This window comes from Drosophila takahashii, chromosome 3R (genome assembly GCF_030179915.1).
Source record: "Drosophila takahashii strain IR98-3 E-12201 chromosome 3R, DtakHiC1v2, whole genome shotgun sequence".
In the NCBI taxonomy this organism is placed as follows: Eukaryota; Metazoa; Arthropoda; class Insecta; order Diptera; family Drosophilidae; genus Drosophila; species Drosophila takahashii.
The window spans coordinates 10460545-10481013 of NC_091681.1; the positions used below are offsets into that span (position 1 = coordinate 10460545).

The following is a 20469-nucleotide window of genomic DNA, read 5'->3' on the forward strand; positions in this document are numbered from 1 at the left end:
ATGTTTTTGTCTCTCTCTTTCGCTGGAACATAACGGACGTGTCGTTGCGCCGTCCTCTTCGTCGCGCGCGTGTGTGTGTGGTGTCTGTGTGTACTGAAACATTTGGGGTCGCAGCAAATCGGAGAAAAAATTCTTAATTATACTTATACAATACACTCGTGCTTGTTCTCGCGGCATATCGGAGTAAGGCAATTGTGCGATTTAACCGCAAAGGAGAATACGAAAAGTTAGCTGAATTACGTGAGTAGCTGGTCTGTGCGTGTGTGCCAGAGCGAGGCGGCAAATCAGTGCGGCGTGAAAGAGAAAGAGCAGCAAAAAATAATTCGCTGCGAATGCTTCTGTGTGTACGTGCCTGTGTTTAGTGTGCATGTGTGCTAAAACAAATGCCTAAATTGCAACAAAGAAAATTGTATGAAATATACGAAGCGAAGAGCAGAGCGAAAGCGACGAAGAAAAAAGAGGCTGCTGCTTGAAGAAGAGGAAGAAGCAGCAGCAGCAGCCGCCGCGAGTTTTTTCGCGCGTGTGTTAGTGTGCATACAAATGTATATGAAAAATAAAGAATAAGAGGAAGCAAATCATCGAAAAGTGTAAAAAGTAATCATAAATTTCCATATTTCTTGCAGCGCTTGACAACGAAAATAATATTTAGTAAATGCAAAATACGAGAAAGCTTAATTATATTGCTTACTCAGTGAACTGCGGTTTCAAACGTCCCCGTCTTCCTCTTCTCTGCATTTTCTTAACCGGAATGCCACCATCACCAAACAACCAAAATCCACAACAACAACAACGAATGGAATAAAATAAAAACCAAGAACTTTCAAGAGAGCGGTGAGAGAGAGAGAGGCGTCGGCTAACGGCTTATCAATTGAAATTGACAAAGCACGAGGAAAGAGAAGGAGAGAAGAAGAAGAAGCATAGCGCTGAGTGCGCGAAATGTGAGTAATCTTATAAACCGAAAAGAAACAAGAACTAAAGAATTACAGCCAGGAAAAATCAGTGCAGAAATGAAATGCTTTAATTTTTCTTCAGGAAACTGCAATCTAAGCTTGCGCAGAGGCAAGAAAGTGTGTTCGCTGGTTGGTTTTTCCTATTCGCTTCTCTGATAAGAGCGGAAGTGTAATACAGACCTTGGGGAAAAGCAAAACGTATTTAAGTATCGGTTTCTCATGTGCCGGATACCTCGGAATCTGGGGCAGTTAATTATAATTGAATTGACAGTGGGAAGACAGTGGGCGTTCTCACAACAACAGTAAACAACAGTCTCATATAAGGTTTTTCAATTTAAAGGGCGCGAATATTAAATATTTTATTTGCTCTACATACAGTGCCGATCCTTACTGATCGCACACTTAGCATATTTAACTTCAAGTCTGGTTTTCTCTCTCTAGGGCACAGCTGTCTAAAGTTAAATTTGTATTCTTACATGCTTTTAATAACTTAATTTTAACTAAAAACTGTTATTTAAAAAAATGTAAAATGGCAATACCCATAACACTGCGAAAAATAATATTTTAATGTCAAGATCAGGGTCAATCATATGCTAATATTAGGAAATATGTGCCCAGAAGTTGTTTTTACCATTCGAATCCTTTTATGGCGTGTTTGAGGACTCATGGCGCCAAAATGCAAAGCACATAAGTTAAAATTTTTAAGAAAATTGTGTTCTGAAGCAAACCATTCTTTTTTTTATAGCTGTTTGTCGAAAAACAACATTTGTTAATTTATGTGATATTTTGATAAGCGTGTGTAGACGTCTCTGATGATATTAAATGCATTTATTTACTGCCATTCGAATTTGGATGCGGGTATGCCCATTTTCATGTGACTTCTTGTTGTTGAATTTGGCTATTAAAAGTTATGTTTGCGTTAGGCTCAGTCTATGAAATCCAATTAAAGGAACAACTAAAAACCAAAATAAAAAAAAATGCCTATCTAACTTGGATTGGATAGGCATTTTTCTTGTTGATTACAGACAAAAGACCCGAAAGCCGAAAACCAATTATGGCCAACTAGTTAAACTGGCAATACAATATGTATGTATGTGCATTCGTAAATTGAGGGGCAAGATGCCTGGAAACATGCGTCTCACTTTTCCACTGCGGCTTTGTCCTTTTAGCCATTTATCCTGACCTCAAGTTTTCTGTCAATTAAAAGTTGTTGCAACAGATTCGTTTGTCCTTTGTTTTCGGTCTTCAATCTTGTCTCATACACAGATGCAGATTACGATGAATAACAAATATTGATTTATTTGTACAAAGTAGGCTTGATTATCAAAAAAAATCCTCATCTAAAACAAAATTTTTTTTAAAATTTTTTATATTGGTTTATGTATTTTAATTTTCAATTTAAAAATTAGGTAAATAAAAGTGCTCCAGATTTAACTAAACCAAAAGCAAACTCTATTGTGTTCACTCTATCAAACATTTACTGTACGTGGATTGTTGTTTTTCTGTTGCATTGGATACACACAAGCAAGACAACTGAGCTTTTTTGTTTCCCACTTTACCTCCTTGAGTTTGCTGTTGTTTTATTTTGTTGTTGCCATTGCACTCCGCTCCCCTCCCGCTCTGCTTTCCGCCCACTGCTCCTTCTTCTTTTTCTAGCCCGCTTCTTCCTCTTCTTCTTTCTGCTAGCTTTTGATGCCTGCATATGCATGTGCATACATATGTACTGATGTGTTTATGTAAAAAAGAGATACCGTTGTCAGTCTGCCAACGAAATTTTTATTTGTATTAGTAACGTTTTTTTTCTGTTTGGGTGCTTTTCTTGTCTCCCTGCTCTTCTCTTGTCTTCCGCTTCTCTTCCTGGTTGAGTCTGCTTCTTCCACAGATTACAGCGTTCCATTTTGGCGCTGTTTTTACACTCGTAGGAAGAAAAATTAATGATCTGGTTGTTAATATTATCATTAACAATAAAATGTTTGAATGTATAACAATTGGTTATTGCAAAATGTTAAAATTGGTTTGTTCTGGAATATAACAAATGTGAAATAATCAAATAATTGACAAAAATAGTTTTCATATAATCTTTCAGATACACCGTAGATACTTACAGATGTGAGTTTTGTGTCTTTGGTTTCCCTTTCCATTTAGTACAATTCACTCCAAAAGGCCCCTTCAAACGAATCTTACTTTTTACCTTGCTAGATTATAAATAGGTATTTGGAATTATCCCATGAACAATTTCGACTGCCTCTGTTATTGCATCCACTCACACACTTGCGAATTGCTTGTGTATCTATGTGGGACAGAAATAGTTGCATTTTGGAGGTCTGCACTTTCATGGCGGAAACTCGAAAGCGAAACAATGCCATAAATACAACAAACACACACACACGGCTACTGAAACCAAAATAGATAAATAAATTCGGAAAAGAACAAGGAAAAACTTTTACAGAATGCGAGTGCAGAGGGAATTCGTTTATAACAAGAAAGGAAGCTAGCTTCGGCAAGCCGAAGCTTATATACCCTTGCAGATCATTCTATTAATTTACAAATCGCAAAAATGTTAAATTTCTTATTATTTCACATTAATTTTTCGATCGTTTCTATCACAGCTATATGATATAGTAGTTCGATCTTTTAAAAATTAAAATCGAAATTCGGAAATATCTCTAAATAGTCATATTCCAGAGTAGAAGAAACTGTAATAAAAACCAACAAAGATATAATTTTTTTCCCATTAATTTCCATTTAATTTTTCGACCGTTCCTATGGCAGCTATATGATATAGTGATCCGATTTAAAAAACAAAAAAACCGAAATTCAGAAATATATAAAAAAAAATGTTCCCAAGAGTAGAAGGTAAAATTTAAAAAAACACCGGAGCTAGAATTTTTTTACGTTTTTTTTTTTATCCTTCCTATGCGAGCTATAAGATATAGTTGTCCGATCCGTTTGGTTCCGACATATATACTACCTGCAATAGAAATACGACTTTTACGAAAGTTTCATCCCGATAGCTTTAAAACTGAGAGACTAGTTTGCGTAGAAACGGACGGACAGACGGACAGACGGACGGACAGACGGACAGACGGACAGACGGACATGGCTAGATCGACTCGTCTAGTGATGCTGATCAAGAATATATATACTTTATGGGGTCGGAAACGTCTCCTTCACTGCGTTGCAAACTTCTGACTGAAATCATAATACCCTCTGCAAGGGTATAAAAATAGGGAGGTTCTGTGGGAGGGAGTGCGGTAAATGGCCTGCTGTAAAATGTTGTTGACTGTTTAGAATTTAAACTTAAATTTAGAACGAAAAGTTCGATCGCAGCTGCCGGGAAATCGGGAAAGATACAAACATATGTATAAGTATAGAAAATCGGGAATGAAGAATAAATATATATTTTAAATGTTTCACGTGAAAGAAGAGGTTTAAACTTTTTTTTATTTTACATCTCTTGTATGCACGACGTGAGCTTCGATCTTGTTTATTGCCTCTTTTTATTCTCTTTTTATTTGTCTATCTTTGCCCCTTTCCACGTGTGTGTATAGTGTTTTTTGACAGTTGAATGAACTCAAGCGTTTATTAAAAAAAGAAAAACAAAAAACTAAATAAAGGCTATAACACACAATAACAAACAGAAAGAGCATGCAAGATAAGCGAAAAGCTACAGTTCAGGACAATATAATGGTACACACATTCGAATCAATATAAAAATATAATGAGTAAAAAAATATAAAAGCTGAAAAATGTATTTTTAAACCTAAATACTTAAACTATTTATTGTTGATGATTAGAAAACTAATTATATTCGAAACACATCTAAGCTATTAATATATTCAAGTGATCACTATAATATTGACCACAGTTGTACATAGATAGTGAGAGGGAGTAGAGCAGAGAGAATGAGAGTGGGATAAAGACAGAAAAGCGAGATGGTGGAGACGGAGAGACCTCACCAGTCAAGCCACAAAAAGTAATTTTGTGTTGAAGCTAGAAAAAAGAGAAAAACAAAATAAAAAACACACTGCGTGCAGGCCTTTCAATAAATGGTGGTATGGGCGGTGGAATAGGGGGCAAAGAGGTGCCAAAGGGGGTGAAGGAATTGGGGTCCACAGCCAGACAGTAAATGAAGTTTACGTAGAGTTGTTGGCCGGCAATGTTTGTTGCCTTTATTGGTTTTCCTTTGCCTCTCTTTTTCTGTTGTTTTGTGCAGCTTTATATTTTATTTTTATTTTTATTGCTGAGATACGCTGGATATGCAAGTTTGTATGGGACATTAGATACAGAGAGTTGGTTTTTGGTCACAAAAATAGCACAGAAAGGAAAATAGTTTAAGTTCAGTGAGTGTTTTGAAATGGTCACATTTGGTTTAAGCAACAGCAGAACAAGTGACCAAAAGTGATCATGATAACGAAATTATTCAGTAAGCATTTCTTTGATTTTTTTGACTGTAAAGTAGCTCGGTAAAATAGCAACCTCTAGAACATACATGTTTACTCGCATTCTATAGGGTGCCTTGACTTATTTAATATTTGACAGCATTTAGAGGTAGATAATAAAATCAAAAAAGCGGTTTTATTCGTTTAATAAATCCAATAAAATGTCCTCATGAAAACGCTTTAAACCGAAATTAAAGCATACAATGAACAATAGTATCAAGGAATAGTTAAAATTAGTTCCATTTAAGATTTAATTCTCAGATTTCTTTTTTCATCAGAGAAAACTTGAAAATTTTGGGATTTTAAACTTTGGCGTCGAAATCCAAAGAGATGGACAATGGTTGACAATGCGGTCCATTTTTTAGGAATGCCGTGATGTATTAAGATTAGATTTCAGCGAAAATAATAAACGTTAGTCCAATTATATAGGCCACATAATTCGAAATGTCGGCGAACATCGGTTTTTTGTATTCTTAGTTATACCGCGGAACCTGTAAATAATGGGACATAAGTTTTTATGGGACTTTTACTCAGGAGCACCCAATTATCATGGAAAATTATAAATGGTGCGTGGAAATTTTTGGCTGTGTAGCTGTGTAATAGGAAGTTTATAATTTTTGCGATTTGAAAATTAATAGGATTTATCTGTAAGGGTATATAAACTTCGTTTATACTCGTAGTGTAAAAGCATTTCCGAAGTATATATCCTTGATCAGGGTCACTAGCCGAGTCGATCTAGCCATGTCCGTCTGTCTGTCCGTATGAACGCTGAGATCTCGTAAACTACAAAAGCTTGAAAGTTGGGATTACCCACACATATGCTTTGGCTTCCTACGCAGCGCAAGTTTGATTCAGCCGAGGGCAACGCCCCCTCTAACGCCTACAATCGCCTACAAACGATTTAAAGAAATGTCTTTTTAAAAATTTTGGAGAAGTATAAATGCAATTTTGTTGTGTTCGAAATGTAGAAATTTTTCAAGTCGGACTATTTGTTAAAAAGTTATGTGCGATCAAAGTTGTATATCTCCATATCTCTCGCACTCCGTTAAGCTGAGTAACGGGTATCTGATAGTCGGGGCACCCCGATATATTTAAAATTTAGTTTGATACTTACAATTTTACAGTTTACAAAATATTTTGTAAGTTACCATAGCTATTGTTTATAGGATTTTTTAATCTGCAGCCGAGACGTGCCAGGAAAAACTCTTTATTCTTACTTTTTGGATCCAATAATAAAGATTTGGTTCCACTTCAAGACCTCAACATGCGCTGTTGCCAGTTTTCAGTTTCTGTGTGTGCCTAATGCCTAATGCATTTTCACTCTCTTTTGAAGTGGGTTTTGAGTGTATGTGAGTGGGATTTTTTCAGAGAGATGATGTGGGCTGAGGCTTTTGGAGGGCTCTTCGAATGTTCTTGGCAACAATGGTAATATAATTTCTTCGGTATTACGTGGCCTTTAATATGTTTATACGTACATATGTATATGTATATTCATTCATCGAATCAGCTCCAATCAATGCTATAAATTGAGGTCGTTCTTCGGCCTCTTCAGTCCCTTTTCCAATTTTTCGTGCTGATTCGCCGCTTAATGGGATTCGCTTAAAATCGAATCAACCAGGGACACACAAATATACAAGTACAAGTACTCTATACCCCCCTTGGTCGTTGGCAATTTTTGGTCGCTGTTTTTCCAGCACGCATGACGCGCGCGTTTTTCGTGCTGTTCCAGTTTAAGCTTTAAGTTCTCTGTGGCAGCTCAGAGAAGCTGGGTCGGGTAAAATTAAAATTTCGAATTTTGAATATGGGAATCGTTTGTCCACCGTTTGTCCACGTTTGACCACCTTTTAGTTTTTTTTGTTTACGTCCAGTTTCGAAAATATGGGATTTCGAAAATTTTCGAAAATCAAAAATTTGAAATTTTTGAATTTTTTTGCATGGAATCGTTTGTCCACCGTTTGTCCACGATTGACCACCCTTTAGAATTTTGAAAAAGTCAAAACTTTGGAAGATATACGACTTTTAAGTTTTCACTGAATTTCAAAAAAATTAAAAGTTGAATTTTTCAAAATTTTTTTCATGGAATCGTTTGTCCACCGTTTGTCCACGATTGACCACCCTTTAGAATTTTGAAAAAGTCAAAACTTTGGAAGATATACGACTTTTTCGTTTTCACTGAATTTCGAAAAAATTAAAAGTTGAATTTTCAAAATTTTTTTCATGGAATCGTTTGTCCACCGTTTGTCCACGATTGACCACCCTTTAGAATTTTGAAAAAGTTAAAACTTTGGAAGATATACGACTTTTTCGTTTTTACTGAATTTCGAAAAAATTAAAATTTGAATTTTTCAATATTTTTTTGCATGGAATCGTTTGTCCACCGTTTGTCCACGATTGACCACCCTTTAGAATTTTGAAAAATTGAACTTTTAATTTTTTTGAAATTCAGTGAAAACGAAAAAGTCGTATATCTTCCAAAGTTTTGACTTTTTCAAATTTCTAAAGGGTGGTCAATCGTGGACAAACGGTGGACAAACGATTCCATGAAAAAAATTTTGAAAAATTGAACTTTTAATTTTTTTGAAATTCAGTGAAAACGAAAAAGTCGTATATCTTCCAAAGTTTTGACTTTTTCAAATTTCTAAAGGGTGGTCAATCGTGGACAAACGGTGGACAAACGATTCCAAGCAAAAAATTTTGAAAAATTCAACTTTTAATTTTTTCGAAATTCAGTAAAAATGAAAAAGTCGTATATCTTCCAAAGTTTTGACTTTTTCAAATTTCTAAAGGGTGGTCAATCGTGGACAAACGGTGGACAAACGATTCCAAGCAAAAAAATATTGAAAAATTGAACTTTTAATTTTTTTGAAATTCAGTGAAAACTTAAAAGTCGTATATCTTCCAAAGTTTTGACTTTTTCAAAATTCTAAAGGGTGGTCAATCGTGGACAAACGGTGGACAAACGATTCCATGCAAAAAAATTCAAAAATTTCAAATTTTTGATTTTCGAAAATTTTTGAAATCCCATATTTTCGAAACTGGACGTGGACAAAAAAAACTAAAAGGTGGTCAAACGTGGACAAACGGTGGACAAACGATTCCCATATTCAAAATTCGAATTTTTAATTTTACCCGACCCAGCTTCTCTGAGCTCTCTGTGGCACATAAATCGATAAATGTTTGCTTAATTCTTTTTTTCCTCTGCCCAACTTCCTTGGCCACACCTTTTGCTTTTCCAGGATGCAAACAGCTTTTCGTTTTCTGTTGTTGTTGTTTTGCTCTAGATTTTCCTGCTGCCTGATTTTTCACTGTGGCAGCTGCTGCCAAAGAAAAGCCAAAACAGCAAAACATGTGTTTGAAAGCGAAGCCAAGACAAACTGGCGTCGCCTGCCAGATTGAATAAAGTCTTGTATAAAGCGAAAAAATAAAATACAATTTAAGTCCCGGTCCGATAGACCCTTCCAGAGTCGCAAAAAAGGCGGCAAAGCGGGAGCTAGGGAAACTAATAAAATAGCATTTGCTGTTGTCTGCCAAAAAAGGTTTCTTTTACCCTATTTTAAGGGTTTTTGGGATTGAATATACATTTTGATCATAAACTGGTCACAAATTTAAAATTTTTGGATTTAAAATATTTTTCAATACAAATTCTGAGAGTTGTATAACTTTTTTTTTATTTTATAGAAAGTTTATTTAAATTTGGAAGTAATTTTATATGTTAAGTTTTAAAATAACAAAAATCAGGCTTGTAGGGAAGAAACTATCAACAATATCTATTTACTAAAAAAATATTATTATGTTTTAACATTAAATTATTGTTCTTAGAGTATATATAAAGTCACTTTATCAAAGAAAACATTTTTTTTGGGAACTTTGAAATTTTGGCTTTCTATTTTTGTTACTTCATACTGTTCTGACATTTTTGCTTGATGAAATCACGCACGTGAGCCAGGAAAAACGTAGTGCAAAATGTATATACTCGTATTTCCTTAGCTTTTCCTTTTCCTTGGAAGAAAGGCTGAGAAATTAGGGTCTCTAGGCTTTCCATTTTGGAGCCGTAATCTTTGATCAAATGGCGTGATTGACTGATTTATCAAGGGTTTTGGCATTTGACTCCTTGTCAAAACAGGCTGTTGCCTATTCTCCTTTTGGGTTTGGTTTGTTTGAATGAGAATGTTTATAGGAGAACAGAAATTGAGCAAGGAATAAAGCATTTTGTGGCATTTTTTAATATTAATTGGCAATAGTTTTAGTAGAGTGTTACTAACATTGTTTTTATTTAAATCGAATTAAATCTCAGACTCATACATTTCTAAACTAAATTAAAGCAATACCTTAAAGTTTATCTAATCAAACGCTCCGCAAGTCGCCTAATCATGTCATCAGAACTTGACAAATTACATTTTCGGTAGGTTTGGCAGATTCATTTGGCAATGCCATAAATACACAAGATGTCAGCGAATAAATACGCAAAGAAAACAACCTTACTTAGTGGAAACGTTGATATAAAACAAAAGTGGATAGACAGGGAATCCTTAGAAAAACTTTGCCCTTTTCTAGCCGTGGCATAAAATAGCATTACTTCTTTCATTCACGGCTATGTGGCTATGATGAGAAGTCAAGATAGGTAAAAGTTTCTGGCAGATACACGGATACTGTCTTCTCTGCTTTTAACTCGGTTATTGTACTCATCGGGGCGTGCAACAGTAAAAAACTAAGTTATAGTTGTGGTCAACACAATAGCACTTGACTTGTAAACAATATAACGACTAATATAACGACTTCTTACTTCTTCAATAAAAAAACGCAGACAATAATGGGCGTAAATATCGAAGATATTTTTTAAAAATTGTATATCGCTTGTGAGTAATTATAAAATAATAATATGAAAATGTGTGCTAATTAAATAATGCTTTTACAAGACTTTAAAATGAATAATTTATTGTAAGCATTCAACAGAAAAGTACAATTTGTAAACCCTTTTTACTAAATTACTTGTAAAAAGTTTCAATTTAATTTGAAATTCTATCGATTTCATAAAATCGCTATTATTTTAAACGCAACTGTGTATCTTTGAGATGCTGTGGCATTCTCGGCTAGCTAGATAGATAGATGGACTTACTTAGCCACTGCCGTTATGCTAAAATGCCATAAACATAAACAAGGCACACACATGTACACTGTACCTCATCTATATTCCCAGATCCCCCCTCAGCTCCCTAGGGCCGCCATCCTCTTACATGGCAACAGGGAAAATCGATAACAATTTACGTTGCGTTGTGTATATATACCCATATATACACATAACTTATGTATTTTGTGTTCGCTGTACATGCGCAAAATTCCACAGCCAACTCACACACACACAACTAACTGCAACTTTTTCTCGTAGACAAAACAAAACAAAAAGCAACGAACAAAAGCTGGAAATCCAACACACCACCTACTTTGCCACCCTCCAAAACGCCCACTCAAATGCCGCCCACACTTTTACCACCCCCTACTTTTCTTTCTCCCCCTTCCCACCCTATTCGGTACCCCTCTTTTCCCCTACTTCCCCACCTCCCTCCCAGTCAACGCTGTCATTATTTTCATTTTCAACTTTTTCTTGTGCCATCTAAGCCAGCAAAAAAAACCACCCACTCCCCACCCACCGTTCGACCTCATTCACACAGTGAAAAGCTCAGCACACTTTTCTCAACCCCCCCACCCGCTGCTCGGAAAATCCCTTTTCCCCTACTCAACCCCCCTTTACCCCTCCTTAAGCCGCAGCTGGCAACGCACATTTTGATAACATTTTTGATAAAAATAATGCGGCAACAACGCCCCAAGCTCAACTTTTGGGTGGAATGGGGTGGCACTGTCTGCTGTGGGGGGCAAAGGGGGTTGGTGGCTAGGGGTGAGGGAAACGTGCCAGGTCAGTGGGTGGCGGTTGGGTGGGCTGGCATCTTGTCTGCAGCTGTAGCGGTGCGTTTGTGTTTGTGTAACTAGTTTTTGCGCCCATTTTTACTTTGGCATTCTTGACGCTGCGTTGTTGCCACACTTCGCACACAGAGAAAAATCACAGATTTGAGGAGCATTTAAGATTTTCAGCATTAAATTTAAGACTTTAATTAAACACAAGACTTTTAAGTGAAATTTTAAGTGTATTCATATTCAACGACTTAACCTACTAATTGTAAAACTTTTTTTTAGACCTACCTTTAAATTTTACATGTGATATCATTATTGTCAAAATATTTTTTTGTGTGCACCAGCTTGAAGCTCCAAAGGCTTTTCGTATAAGCCATCTTATTCTGGTTTACTTTGATGCCGATAATTTAATTCATTGAATATGAAGATGGATTGCGAAAGGCTTCCCATTCTTCAGGAAAAATGTTTTCCTAAATTTAAATTTCTTTAACTTTAGGGAATCTTGATTTTTAATTTAATTACAGCTCATTGTTGCTATTATGGCTAATTAGGTTTGCGGAGAGGTTAACAACAGTTTTGAAAATTAATTGTATTTTCAGCTTCTTTAATCTCCTGTCAGTTTAGATAATTTAAGACCAAAGTAAAATGGCCGAAACTTTTCGACAATCCTAGCTTTAAGGGTTTTGAGATAACAAACTGAAATACAAGTAAGATTCTAGGCAGAACCCTAATGGGCCATTAAACAGCAGGAGTGGATACTTATGTTTAATCTTTTAATAAATGAAAATAAAATCTTGTCTTATTGTATATAAAGATGGATAAGATGAGTATTTAATTCATAGAACCGAAATCAATATTTATTAATTTTGCTTGTTCTTTCAATTAAAGGTAAATTAAAGATAAAACCGTTTAAAGCTTAGGCACCAAAATTTAAGGGGCAAAACAGAATAAAAAGCCAGAAAACTCAGAATGAAGAAAGAAAATTGGCCACACCCATTCCCCTCCTCCGAAGAGTATCATATTACCAATAACAAAAGGGCGAACTGAAAGACAATTCCCAAGACACCACCACCATCCATAGATTTCACAATTTCACATTAATTTAATACAAATACAGCGAAAAAGTCACATTAAACAAAGAAAAGAAAAAGGAATGAAGAGAACGCGCCTGACGTCCTTGCCAAAAGCTTTGGGGGAAATTTAAATGCAGACGCCATTTTCTATTAGTCCACACATTAAATTTGATGGCGCGCCTTCTTATAACAAAAACAATATTCTGCCAGGACAGCCGCACCCACAACACCCTCTTATCCGCTCCCAAAAAAGTTTTGCGGGCCGAAAATATAAGCAGGCGAAACAGAAGCCGCTTCTTCTTGCTCCTCCAGCTGCTCCTTTTCAGCCATCTTCGTCCTTTTGGCATCTTCGTCCTTTCTGCCGCTGACAGCGCCCAAAAGGCAGCACTAAGACAGAGACAGAGAACGCGAAATGGAGAGTGAGCACCTCCTTATTGTACAGTTTTGGCCAAAGTAATAGAACTTGAATGAATCAAAACATGCACATTACTGGATCGTTGAAAATACCATATCGCTTCAATTAATCCACATTTTGGTATTAAATTTTTAAAACCTAACATGAAATTGTTTTGCGCACTTTAATATTCAAAAAACACCAATTTTAAATCGGGTTTGATTCAGTCAGAATAAAGAATGATAAATATTTTTTTATATGAATATAAAACATAAAGTACTAATAATATAAACGGTAATAATATTTTAGTAATAATAATAATAATACTTAAGAAGAATGGTATAGAGGGTCCAAATCTAGGATCCTGTCCCCAGTTGTATAAGGAACAGCCCCACAACCCCTAAGGACTCTACTTTTTCAGCTGCTGTTCTGCAATTTGAAATATTTTGCCAGGCACCGCCCAAAAAAAAAGTTTCTTAGGGATTTAAGGGAGGTGGCGACGAGGGGTATGAAGGTGGGATCGTTGTGGGAGTAACTCCGCAAAATGATTATTTTTCATGCTTTCTCATTTCGTTTTACTGCCTTCGCTCACACACAAACAAACTCAAACACACACATTCGCGCAGTCGGAAACTTTCACAATAATGCTGCCTTGCGGGTTGCTGTCGCTGCTTCTACCGCAGCCAGCAGAACCAAAACCCAACCCAACCACCACCCACTGGAGGCAGAAGAAGAAAAAGCAGCAGCCTCACGTGCGCTGCCTTCAAAAGCAGCGACGTCGGCAGCGGCATCAGCATTGTCTGCCCTTGATTTTATCGATTTTCGCTCGCCCCGCCCCCGCCCTTTTGGCCTTTTTCGGCTGCTGGCAGCGACGTCAGCACCAGTCGAAAACTAGTGCTGCCCATTGTGTATTACCAAGTAAATCGTAGCTATAAGATTCCATTAAACCTAAACACATTTATTTATTGTGTCAAAAAATGTAGATTACAATATTTTAATACAATTTCTAGTTAAAAGACATTTTTTATTTAATTTTTTATTGTTTTTTATGAGACATGCATACTTTATTTATGCTATAAACTGCATACATTTTTAAAAGCTTTCACAGCATAGAAATAAGAATATATCTTCTTTCGTTTGCCTGTAAAATGTATTCAAAGTTGTCCAAAAACATACTTTTTTCAACTTTGAGGTCCAGTGCTTGCGTGGGAGATTTTTTTTTGCGAGCTCATTTGAAAAAGGCTATTCAAAACTAATACATAAAAACATCGATCTATTTAAATAAAAAAAGGTTACATTTTTCTAACACATTTTTATTAAATCATTTCTATTAAACTATTTAATATGAAAGACAAGTCTTTTTAGAATAAATATTAACTGATTTACTTATGATATGTGATATGTGAAACATTTATTTCATATCACTATCAATACAATTTAATTGCCGTGAAAACTTTAAAATTAGCCAAAAATATCCACGATGTAATCAATAAAAAAAGGACAGATTTAACCATAAGATAGCTAGATTTGCCATACATCTCACTGCCTATCTCTGTTACTCTTATTTTATGGCTCTCGCTCACACCCAAAAACGGCGCGCACAGAAGCTAAGCTTTTTTGTGAGTGTGTTTGTGTATTCCCCGGCCGGCTCTGGCTCTTTCTCTCTCCCTTTTATTCCTTTCTCTCAGTCTCCCTCCCCCCTTCTCTCCCTCTCTGTTTTGTATATTATGTGCCTGGCTTGTATTTTATGTGCTGACTGCCGCCTGTTTCGTTATTTATGGCATTTAACCCCACACGAGCGACGAACCACCCGCAGCCCAACCACCCACTAACCCACCCAGCCACTCACTGAAATTGCTTTATTCAACCCGATACACAGACACACACACATTTACAGGATGCGGGTGTGTATGCGTGCGCTTTAATCTTTTGCCGGCAAATATTTTGCAGCATTTAAATTCGTGGCGTTTATCGACCATTTTTGGTGCATTTAAGTTTTCAGCTTTTCCGTTTAAGTGACCAACGCCCTCGTTTCCTTCCCTCTCGCTCTCACTCTCTCTCTCTCTTTCTCTTGCCGAATGCAAAATGTTGTCCGAGGTCCAGTTTAAATGGCTTTTGCAATGAATTTTCAAATGCTTTGCTAGTTTTATTTTGATTTATATATATATATATATACATACATACTTATGTCGATGTGTGGTATGCAGGTGCATTTTGTGTGTGTTCTGACCAGCCAACTTAATTTATACGTATTGTGTGTTAAAGTGAGGCAATCAATTGGGAAATGAAATAGTTAAAGCGGAACAAGAGCGAATTTTCAATGCTAGTCAAGAGTACTTAAATGTGCAATTTAAAAGTTAACTAGCTGCACTCGAATTTTAAATTCATTTTCTTAATACCAATTAATAAATTAGTGATATTTGTGATTGTAAAAATATTTCGAAGGCTAATATTTCTGTGAGATTTAAACATTTATAGTTTAAATCAGAATAATTGTCACTTGAATTGAAGTGATTTCTTTGACACACCCGAAAGAAACACTCTTTCTGCAAATATATAAAACTTCGATACATTTCCGACATCTTTAAAATGGGATATACTTTAATTTGTTTTTGTTTTTAATTGCTAACCTGTAATCCCCCTACTCCCTTGTCTACATTATCAAAATCAAGAGTAATTTCTTCACACTTTCAAAAACGCTTTTCTTTTCTCGAAATACTCGAATACTTTGTTTGCCATTCATTATTATTTATTTCTTTATTTATTATTATTTTAAGGGACAGATATTTTATTCATAAACATAAGTTTAGAGAAAAGTTTAATTACTAAAATTAAAAAAAGGAAGTCAAACAACAAAAACAATAGTTTAATTTATTTTAAAAATTTAATTGAGCCAGCGATGTGCATAAAGTTAGCAATGCAACTTTTGAAAAGGCAAATTTTTTTCTATCGACAATTTGCCGTTATTTATCCGTAAATTATTCGTGAAAGAAAAAAATTTGCCGCTCAATTATTTTTAAAATTATGAGATGTTCTGCTAAGTTGATATCAACTTAGCAGAACACCCCCACTAAAGTGCAAAATTTCCAAAATCTTTTTTAATGGGAATTTGCCGTTATTTATCCGTAAATGATTCGCGAAAGAAAAAATTTTGTTGCTCTTGTTTTAACATTTTTTTTTTTTTAAACATAGTTGTTCTGCTAAGTTGATATCAACTTAGCAGAACACCCCCACTAAAGTGCAAAATTTCCAAAATCTTTTTTAATGGGAATTTGCCGTTATTTATCCGTAAATGATTCGCGAAAGAACAAATTTTGTTGCTCTTGTTTTAACATTTTTTTTTTTAAAAAACATAGTTGATATCAACTTAGCAGAACACCCCCACTAAAGTGCAAAATTTCCAAAATCTTTTTTAATGGGAATTTGCCGTTATTTATCCGTAAATGATTCGCGAAAGAAAAAATTTTGTTGCTCTTGATTTAACATTTTTTTTTTAAAAAAACATAGTTGTTCTGCTAAGTTGATATCAACTTAGCAGAACACCCCCACTAAAGTGCAAAATTTCCAAATTCTTTTTTAATGGGAATTTGCCGTTATTTATCCGTAAATGATTCGCGAAAGAAAAAATTTTGTTGCTCTTGATTTAACATTTTTTTTTTTAAAAAAACATAGTTGTTCTGCTAAGTTGATATCAACTTAGCAGAACACCCCCACTAAAGTGCAAAATTTCCAAAATCTTTTTCAATGGGAATTTGCCGTTATTTATCCGTAAATGATTCGCGAAAGAAAAAATTTAGTTGCTCTTGCTTTAACCTTTTTTTTTTAATAATAGTTGTTCTGCTAACATATGTATGTACAACGCGGACGGTAGCAGAGCTCTGCTGACGTCGACGTCAAATGTGTAAAATTCCCGCGAATTCTGCGTTCTGGAGGTTTATTAATTTCTGCAGTGAGTCTGAGTCAATATTATTTACAGAATTACACATAATGAAAAGTTAAAAATGTTAAAGCATGAAAAATGGATGTTGCTTCTCACAGAAGCAGAATTCGCGGAAATTTTACACATTTGACGTCGACGTCAGCAGAGCTCTGCTACCGTCCGCGTTGTACATACATATGTTAGCAGAACAACTATTATTAAAAAAAAAGGTTAAAGCAAGAGCAACAAAATTTTTTCTTTCGCGAATCATTTACGGATAAATAACGGCAAATTGCCATTAGAAAAGATTTTGGAAATTTTGCACTTTAGTGGGGGTGTTCTGCTAAGTTGATATCAACTTAGCAGAACAAATATGTTTTTTTAAAAAAAAAATGTTAAATCAAGAGCAACAAAATTTTTTCTTTCGCAAATCATTTACGGATAAAAAACGGCAAATTCCCATTAAAAAAGATTTTGGAAATTTTGCACTTTAGTGGGGGTGTTCTGCTAAGTTGATATCAACTTAGCAGAACAAATATGTTTTTTTTAAAAAAAAATGTTAAATCAAGAGCAACAAAATTTTTTCTTTCGCGAATCATTTACGGATAAATAACGGCAAATTCCCATTAAAAAAGATTTTGGAAATTTTGAACTTTAGTGGGGGTGTTCTGCTAAGTTGATATCAACTTAGCAGAACATCTCATAATTTTAAAAATAATTGAGCGGCAAATTTTTTTCTTTCACGAATAATTTACGGATAAATAACGGCAAATTGTCGATAGAAAAAAATTTGCCTTTTCAAAAGTTGCATTGCTAACTTTATGCACATGAGCCAGCGAATTAAGTTTTAGTTTAATGCCAGGTATTTTCATTTGTACCCATTACCGAAATTCTTGCAACTCCCTAGCCCAAACAATAATTTCTTAGCTGTCTCTGGTTTCTGGTCTGTTTTGCTTATCAGATCGCACAGTTTTACCCTCTCTAAATGAGTGTGTTGCCCCCTGTTTAGATCACCATAAAGCAAAGGCTGAATACAAAAACTGTCTACCGAACACGCCCATTTTTGACAAAAGGCTATTAACACCATTAAACGGTAAAGCCGGTAAAACGAGGGCCCAGGGTCCTCTGCAGACAGTTCTATAAGTTGGGTGTGGTTCCGTTTTTTTGTTTACCTTCCTTTAAAACAAAACGCAGCACGCCGAGCGTAATAAAATGCGAGTCGCGTGCTCAGGCATCATAAATATAAAACTCACAGGAAGACGCAAGTTAACCCTTCGTAAAAAGCGCCCCTGACCTCCCATTCTCTCTGTATAAAATTCCAAGGTAAAGTTCTTAAAGTGCAAAGCACTTGAAGTGAAATGTAAACATGACAAACATGTCCTTAAACTTTTTGCACACACTTTTGCGCTATCCGTCTCTTTCGGTTTCTTATTTCCTCTCTTACTCTCAGCTCAGCTCAACTGAACTCAACTCAACTCAGCTGAACTCATTCATTTCAATCCACTCGACGTCGCGACTTTGCCGTTGACAAGCCCTTTTTTACGCTTTTGCACTTTTATTTATGCGATAAAAATAAAGCGATAATAAATGTGGCGGGACACAAGCGAAAAGTTATTGCACTCTTCGCGTCTCTTTCGCTGCTGGTGTGGCCGTCTCTTTCTTTTGCAGCAACAGCTGTTTGACTTAAGAAAGTTACTGCAGCAAAAGTTCAATTGCCTGGCGAAGCCCCCTCTGCAGCCCCTGAAAAACCCGTTCCACTCCGCCACTGCAATGCATTTGCATTATTTATTAGCTGTGACTGTGCTTCGTTTCCATTTTGCATGTGTTGCGTAATATCCGCCGAGCAACTCTGTGATCAAGGGAGAAAGAGATAGCAAAGGGGGAAAGATATAAAGAGGTAGGTGTAGGTCAGGTCTAAAGGGGGAAATCAAATTACAAATGAGAATAAAATCGATTTAATCCCTGAACCCTGACGAGGTAAAAAAAATACATACAAATTGTTATCATAAAGCAAGGTACCTTTTTTTTTTTTTCTGGCTGAATGTCCCGGAAATTTAAATACAATTAAACTCAACCAGCAATCAAGTAATCCATATCGAATGAATAAACTATAACGTTATTTTTCCAGATGTTTGTTACTCCCCTTGGTTTCCATATCAAGTTCGCTCCAAATGTGACAGGCGCTTCCCTCGATATTTTATATAATGACAGTTGATTAAATAATAATACCTGCATCATTGATTTAAAGATAATTGCGAGAAGCGGCTGAATGAATTGCCCTCTTTCTATTAACAAATACCATAAATTAAATCACCCAAGCGATGAGAGGTCTCAGTTCAATAGGTTTTGTGCTTATAATTAGAGGACCCGACGAGTTAATTACTTACTTTCCATTTGCACATTTTATTTTTGCAATGCAATCGCAACAACTGTGTAACTTTTTTGTGGTTCGCAGCTGTTTTTGCTGTCTGCTTCTGTTTACATTGTATTTAGCTAAATCAACCACAAATGGTTGTAATCGATACGGTGTAAAATGTAATAAATAACACGGCATTTTATGTAAGAACATAGCAATGACGTTTAAACTAAATTGCACGGAATTTTTCCTGCATTTCTAAGAATCTTATCCGATTCATGTCGATGGTTTTGCAATTGATACTGGGTTTATATCATTCCATGCATGTAATGAGTCAAACGGTAATAAAACCCAGTAAATTGTGGGAAAGAAAGTAAGATTAATGCGGATACAGAATTCAGGGAAAGGGCACTTTCAAGCTTCTTACTACGAATCAATTAATGAGTCATTTTTGGGGAATAATTTTTTTTACTTAGGTTTAATACTGTGCCTCAAAGCCTTAAAATTTAATTCACAATTTTTTAAAGTTCTTTATAAAAAAATTTGCGTCTGTTTAGGATAAGCGAAATTGTGATTAATATTATTTTTAGTTAAATGTATCCTAAAATACCCAAGAAATACCTTTAGTTACGACTTTAACGAAAACAAACCGAAAACTTTGCATAATTTTCGAACGTTCAAAAAAAAAATTAAAAACACATTAAAAATAAACAACAAAATATATCAGTTTTAATGGCTGAGAAAATTTAAAAAGGCAAACACTGTAAAAAACTTTAAAAAAATTATTGAATTGATCCTGAAAATATCTTACTTTGTATGTACACTTAAATACACATTTATAATTGTTACGCTGTCGGACAGAAGCAAAAACAACATCAGTGAATATTTATCTGTACATATTAAACACACAAATAAAATCTGTGTCAAATTCACTTGGCATGTTTATGGCAAATTCTCCCCACTTGACAATTTTATTATTGTTTTTTTTTTTAGCTGTTGCTTTTCTGTTTCATGTATTAAAGGGGGAAACGAGATGGAAGAAGCGGTTGACCTGCTTTATAAAGCAACGCGTGATTCACGAAAGCGGTACCAAGTTCAGGTGGAATAAAAGAGCAACGAACGAGTACACAAAAATAAAACCAAAGCTAATGTATACAAAAATATTGCGTATAAAAATTGCATTTTTATATTTCGCCCCTGTAGATGGCGCCACTTTGCCTGTTGTGTGTGCGTGCAAAATGCGATAAAAATCACTCACGAAACGTTCTGCAGAAATAAAACGCGAAATGGGCGGCAAAAAAAATTAAAACAAAAAACAACTGTTGTCTGCAATTTGTGTTGATGTTTTTTTTTTGTATTACACCGGCGCATAACGGTAAATTGTAAGCGGCTATTACAACACACACACATACACACGCACTTGGACAG

The 20469-nt window shown here is 35.4% G+C and overlaps 1 protein-coding gene across 2 annotated transcripts in view; it reads left to right on the forward strand.

The window, feature by feature from the left end:
* Positions 1 to 20469, forward strand: part of gpp (DOT1 like histone lysine methyltransferase grappa) — a 51400-nt gene continuing 30931 nt past the window's right edge. For both annotated transcript variants that reach the window (XR_011418956.1, XM_017141989.3), the window contains exons 1-2: positions 1 to 240; positions 624 to 938. The gene's annotated coding sequence lies outside the window, so the exon portion shown is untranslated. The remainder of the gene's footprint in view (positions 241 to 623; positions 939 to 20469) is intronic.